The 7,023-nt window shown below is 41.1% G+C and overlaps 1 pseudogene; it reads left to right on the forward strand.

The window, feature by feature from the left end:
- Positions 1–6,739, forward strand: part of LOC109212716 — a 21,334-nt pseudogene extending 14,595 nt beyond the window's left edge.
- Positions 6,740–7,023: the final 284 nt, after the last annotated feature.

Raw genomic sequence — 7,023 nt, forward strand, 5'->3', positions numbered from 1 at the left:
CCTGGAGAACGAAGGGAAGCAGCAATTCAAGTGTTGGTAATCAGGAGCCCACCTGGAGAACGAAGGGAAGCAGTTCAAGTTTGGTAATCAGGAGCCCACCTGAAGAACGACGGGAAGCAGTATAAGTGTTGGTAATTAGGAGCCCACCAGGAGAACGAAGGGAAGCAATTTAAGTGCTGGTAATGAGGAGCCCGCCTGGAGAACGAAGGGAAGCAGCAATTCAAGTGTTGGTAATCAGGAGCCCACCTGGAGAACGAAGGCATCTATTTCAAGTATTAACAATCAGGAGCCCGCCTGGAGAACAGAGCCATATATTTCAAGTTTTAGCAATGAGGAGCCCGCCTAGAGAACAGAGGCAATTATTTCAAGTTTTAGCAATCAGGAGCCCGCCATCAGGAGCCCGCCTGGAGAACAGAGGCATCTGTTTCAAGTTGTAGCAATCAGGAGCCCGCCTGGAGAACAGAGGCATCAATTTCAAGTTTTAGCAATCAGGAGCCTCCTGGAGAACAGAGGCATTTATTTCAAGTTTTAGCAATCAGGAGCCCGCCTGGAGAACAGAGGCATCTATTTCAAGTTTTAGCAATCAGGAGCCCGCCTGGAGAACGAGGGGAAGCAGCAATTCAAGTGCAGGTAATCAGGAGCCCACCTGAAGAACGAATGGAAGCAGCAATTCAAGTGTTGGTAATCAGGAGCCTACCTGGAGAACGAACGGAAGCAGTTCAAGTGTTGGTAATCAGGAGCCCGCCTAGAGAACGAAGGGAAGCAGCAATTCAAGTGTTGGTAATCAGGAGCCTGCCTGAAGAACGAAGGGAAGCAGCAATTCAAGTGTTGGTAATCAGGAGCCCGCCTGGAGAACGAAGGGAAGCAGCAATTCAAGTGTTGGTAATCAGGAGCCCACCTGGAGAACAAAGGGAAGCAGTTCAAGGAGAAGCAGTGCATGTTTCGGAAATAAGGCGCCCACCTAGAGAACAAAGGGAAAACAGCAAGGTTCAAAGGAGTTCAGCAATCAGGAGCTTACCTGGAGAACCAAAGGGAAAGGAGCAACATTCAAAGGAGTTCAGCAATTAGGAGCCCACCTGGAGAACAAAGGGAAGCAGTTCAAGTTTCGAGGAAAAGCAGTGCAAGTGTTCAACAATCAGGAGCCCACCTAGAGAACAAAGGGAAAGCAGCAAGGTTCAAAGGAGTTCAGTAATCGGGCACCCACCTGGAGAGCAAGGGAAAACATTTCAAGTTTCAAGGGAAAGCAGCAAGTTTCGAAGGATGACAGGTCGAGGATTGGCAATCAGACACCTACCTGGAGAATAAGAGAATTCACTTCAGAATGCAATTCAAGTCAGCAACAAAAGAAGCTCGCGGCAAGAATGCGTGTCAACAGTCCGAGGTGATCAACAGAAGTTAGTCACAATAAAGAAAAAAAAAGAAAGGCAAGAAGTTAATCCAAATGCAGAAGTTGATGAAAGATGTGGGCTGCTTAAGACATGGCTGAGGTCACAAGCACTGCACGCCTGGTCTTGATCCGAAAAGCTGAAGAAGGATGAACTAGCACCTGCACTCGCAAGCGTCAAGGTTCAAATCTAAAGTCTGCATGAAGAACCACTCAAGACTCAAAATCAAGCTTCAGAACACTTATAGATAGGAATCTTGTAACTCGCAGTTGATAGGCTTAGCTAGTCTTTTTCATGTTTTTATTTTTGACGTAACATCAGGACCGCGGACCGGAACCTCGACGGAACGGCACCTCGACCGGCTCTCCACCTCGGTATACTCCATCATCCCACTCACCTCTGAACTACACATGGCCTGATTCCTTTATAGCCAAGGATATGTAGGCAGCTCAGATACCAGGGCTCAGTCATATTCCCCTTTTTCTCTTAGTTTTAGTCTCTCCAAATAAGGATCGGGTCAAAAAACCTGTCTAGTCGTTCTTTGTCTGAAAACTCTTCGCGTTTCCAGTCAAAGAGGGGCAGCTGTAGACATGTGATTTTTGACCCTCCCCAAGATTTTTCATATTTTAGCACGTAAATATTTAGTTTAGGCCTAATATTGCTATTTCAACTCATTTTGACTCTTTTACTTTATTTTATTACAAGAAAATGAAAATAATAAAAAAATTGTTTCATTAATATTTTGTAGTCATTTTTAATCTTGAAAAAATACCAAAAATAGTTTTGTTTTAATGGTCAGTCTTATTTTAATAGTTATTTTACTTAAGTAGGATTAATTAATAAATAAGATCGTATTTTTATTCTCGTTCGCGGGGAAAGAATAACATTTGGGCTCAAACGACCCATTTTTAAGCCTAATTTTTGGACCTAGCCCATAATTCCCAAAAAGAAGCCCAATAAGACCAAACCCATCTCCCTTAACCTAGAAAAATCCTTCTTAATAACCTAAGGACCTAATACACAAAAGACCTAGGGACTAATTGGCAAAATGCACAAAAATACACATTAGACCTAGACCTACATAAGCTAACGCCTAAGCACCTAGGAGAAAAAAAAAACAATATACTGAAGACCATAGGCATCTGCCGCTTTTCAGCAAATACAGACCCCACCCTCTGATATATCGGCTTCTTCAACCCCCCTGATTTTGATCTTCTTCGTGAATCCCCATCAGTTTTTCGTGACTTCTTCAGCTTCCAAAAGCTGAGGTTTCATCTTCTTCATGGAAAAAGCAAGGAAAACCCTAGGAGCCTGAGACGAAGACTTCAGTTGCAGAACACACCCAACCCTTTCTTCTTCGAAGGAGCAGCACCTTCAGCTCCTTCTTTCTGGCGAAAAATCAGAAAACCTAACGCTAAGGGTCCCCTGAACCAAAACACATAGCCTTCACCCTCAGAAAAACCAACGAAGCTTCTTCTTCCTCCAAAGAACCTAGAAAAGCTAGGCTGCTTCTTCTTCTGCCTGGAACCATCGCCGTTTTCAACTTGCCGACGACCAACGAAGCTTCATGGCTTCCGTCCTCTCCTCTCCTCCATGTGTGACAAGTTTCAGGTCTGGTCGGATGTTTGGTTAAATCCGGCGACCCTCTATTGAATCCGGCGAACGCTACTGCTATCACGCCGTTCCCATTTCTCGTCTTTTCTCTCTCTCTTTTCACTGTTACATTGCCGGAAACGACGAGATCCGGCAGCTTTGACTGTCTCTAATGTTTTCCTGCTCGTACGTTCATCTGGTTGGATCAGCTGGATTTTGTCACCGGCGAGCCTCCTGTTTGCAACCGGGGGAGTTAAGTCTGAGTCGAGTTTTGCCGGTTCGAGGTTCGGATCAATAGCTCATTTGTTTTGGTTCACTGTTTTCTTGAGATCTTACTTCATTGATTCATGGCGGAAAATACGCAGCAATAAGGTACATTTTCCTTTTCGATATTGTTCTTCTCGTTAATGTTTTTTGATCGTTTTGTATTGATTTAATTTGTTTGATTTGGATGATTTTTGTTCTTAGTTTTCTGTGTTGGGACATTATTCTTGTTGATTACGATTCCTCTTAGTCCCTTACTGTAATTTTCTTAGCAAATTATATAGTTAATCTCATGAATAATCCAATTTTTATTTCTCTATTTTGAGTAGTTTCCTTGGTAAGCAATTATCTCAAATTAGCTTTAGGATAATGAATAATGAATCTCGTAGTTTGCTTTAGGCGCGTTAATTATATAATTATCACAACTATTATCGAAACCCCGGGGGTACATTTCATGTGGCTCGGTTCTAATTTCCAACAAGGTTAATCAGAATGTATCGTGAACCACGGGTGCATTTCATGTGGCGTGGCTTGCGGCATGTTTTAAATAACCTTGAATTAATTCTTTTAATAAGTAAAAGCGGTTTTCAAAAGTTAAAAAGGCACATAGGTTTAAAAGTGTTTAAAATCAGATAATTAGGCCAATAATAACAGTTGAGCGACCGTGCTAGAACCACGGAACCCGGGAATGCCTAACACCTTCTCCCGGGTTAACAGAATTCCTTACCCGGATTTCTGTGTTCGCGGACTATAAAATAGAGTCAAACTTCCTCGATTCGGGATTTAAACCGGTGACTTGGGAGACCATAAATTATCTCAAGTGGCGACTCTGAACTTAAATAAATAATCCCGTTTCGATTGTCACTTTAATTGAAAAAACTCCCTTATAACCCTTACGGGGTAGGAAAAAGGAGGTGTGACAGTTCTGGCGACTCTACTGGGGATAAGAACCCAGAACTTCTGGTTCAGGATTCAGAATTCGAGCTTAGAATAATTGTTATATTTGGCTTTATTTATTATCTGGTTTTATTTACATGTTTGGGCCTAATGTGCTAAATATTGCTTTTTACCGCTTTGATATTGTTGGACTGTATATAATTGTTACGAAACCCTCCTCTCTCTGAGTCTTCTAAATCATCTGGGAAGTGTGCACTTCGTGTGACTTCTCTTCTGTTAGAGTCATTCCAATTTTAGAACAAGGTCCGGACAAGTTACAAAGCCGGTGAAGCTTCTGTATTCCCGGTACGCTGCCCCCCCCCCCCTCTCCCGGCGGCTCGAGCTGTCCGCTCGGGTAAGCCAGGTCTAGAACAAATAAACCCAGCTTTTTCAACCTAGAATAACATAGCCTCATGCCGGATCCCTAGTAGGAACGTTTATTTCATCACGTGCATTTGACTTAGGGGGCTCAACACAGGGGTCGGGTCCATCTAGGACAGGTGTACCCAAAACAACAGACCATCTTGATGCATCCTATGTGCTACATGTTGCATTTCTTCAAGGGTAAAAAGGTCATTTGGCGGACCAACGATAGTTGAGGGCAAATGAAAAAAAAAAAGAAAAAAAAGAGAGAGCGTGAAGTGTGAAAATAAAGAAAGTAGGTCCCAGTTATGTTTTTTGCCACATTTTTATTAAGAAAAAGACAAAAAAAAAATAAAAATTCAAAAAAAAAATATTTTGCACCTTTTCATCATTTTCCGAAAATCAAAAAAGAAAAAAAAAGAAAAAAAATCCAAAAAAGAGTTTACATGTTTCATCATTTTTCAAAAAAATAAGGCAAAAACATATTTTTCTCTAAATTAGTTTTATTTTTATTCTCGCTCGTATCCAATCTGCCCGAACTACGCATACCTGATTCTCGTCTTTTGGGGCGTGATACGTAGGCAACCCACATAGGGTCCGGTTTTTCTAGTGAGTTTAGGTTCTCGGCTTCACGGGGTCTTAGCCAAATCTTGCATTTTTAGCCACTTTTAGCCACATAGGTTAATTTTACAAAAATAGTCACAATCATGTCTTGCATGTGTCTCACGTAGCGTTTTAGGTCTTTAACTTTATTTGCTCTTAATTTTTCTATACAGGTGTGGATTTACTTACTGAGGTTTAGGTAGAAATTTGGAATGTATTAAAAAATCAAGAATTGCTGTCAAAGCAGTGATGCAAGTGGGGTTGGAGAAACTTCAAAGTTCAAGTGAATTGAAGAGACTTGAGGCTTTGATGTGGTGACAGAAAGGGAAGTAAAGGAAAATGAATTTTTGGGGTTAAGGAAAACAAAGTTAGTTTGCACAATTGGACCAGCTTGTTGTTCTTTGGATGAGTTGGAAAAGTTAGCTTTAGCAGGTATGAATGTGGCTAGGCTAAATACGTGTCATAACTCAACGGAGTGGCATCAAGATGTGATTAGGAAAATTAAGATGTTAAATCAAGAAAAAGGTTATAGTGTATTAGTCATGATTGATACAGAGGGGAATCAAATACAAGTAGTTGATCATGGCTCTTCATCTTCTGTCAAAGCAGAGGAGGATTCAATCTGGTACTTTACTACTGAGAAGTTTGAAGGTTCTCGTCCATTTACAATTCAGGCAAATTATGAAGGTTTTTCTGAAGGTGTCAATCCTGGTGATGAAATTGTCATAGATGGAGGAATGACTACTTTTGAAGTTATAGAGAGAGTCGGGAATGACTAGCGCTGCAAGTGCACAGACCCCAGTCCGCTACTACCTAGAGATAAGTTGAGTTTTGGAGAGATGACAAGCTTTTAGGAACAAATTATGACCTCCCCACTCTATTAACAAAGGATTGGTCAGATATTGTGTTTGGAATATCTGAAGATATCGATTTTATTGTCGTTTCATTTGTAAAGGATGCTGATGCGATCAAGCATCTGAAGGACTACCTCGCAACTAAATCCTCCAAGGCCATAGAAGTGTTGGCAAAGATAGAGAGTTTACAGTCTCTCCGAAAGTTGGAAGAGATCGTTGAGGCTTCTGATGGGATTATGATAGCAAGGGGAGATCTTGGAGTTGAGATTCCACTTGAACAAATTCCATCTGTTCAGGAAGATATTACTTATGTTTGCAGGCAGCTCAACAAGCCCGTTATTGTCGCCTCTCAACTTCTGGAGTCAATGGTTGAATTCCCAACTCCAACACGAGCAGAGGTTGCAGATGTTTCTGAAGCGGTTCAACAGTATGCTGACGCACTGATGTTATCTGGTGAGTCAGCCATTGGATCATATGGAGTGAAGGCTCTTTCTGTCTTGCGTACAACTAGCACCCGAATGGAACAATCATGTCGTGAAGAACAGGCAAACTTTGTTGCATCAACGTAAACTTGGAGTATCTTTGCCAGATCAAATTGCTGAGCAAATCTGCAATTGTGTAGTGGAAATGGCTGACAACCCAGGGGTGGATGCTACATTTGTGTACACAAGGCACGGGAAGATGGCATCTACAGAGCCCCAGGACCATCTAGTCAGGATCACTCACTCAGGAGTGGATTAAAAGGAGATTTTCTTTTCTTTTTATGTATTGAGTTTTTCTTCTTATGTCGTCTTTTATTTTCTACTTTTGTACAGTAATGTCGAGTTTTTGTTATTGTACTTTCTATTTTGTATTTGAAAAAGTGTGGTGTAACACAAAAATCCAAAAAAGAAGAGATTTTGCGTTTTATATTTCCGTTAGAAATTTTCTTTAGAATACTAATTCTAGAAATGAAAAAATATTTTTGAGGTGATTTTTCCTTTAGGAAATTAATATCTAGAACTCAAAATAAAAAATTGCTTTTA

Source organism: Nicotiana attenuata, unplaced genomic scaffold (genome assembly GCF_001879085.1).
Source record: "Nicotiana attenuata strain UT unplaced genomic scaffold, NIATTr2, whole genome shotgun sequence".
Taxonomy (NCBI): domain Eukaryota; kingdom Viridiplantae; phylum Streptophyta; class Magnoliopsida; order Solanales; family Solanaceae; genus Nicotiana; species Nicotiana attenuata.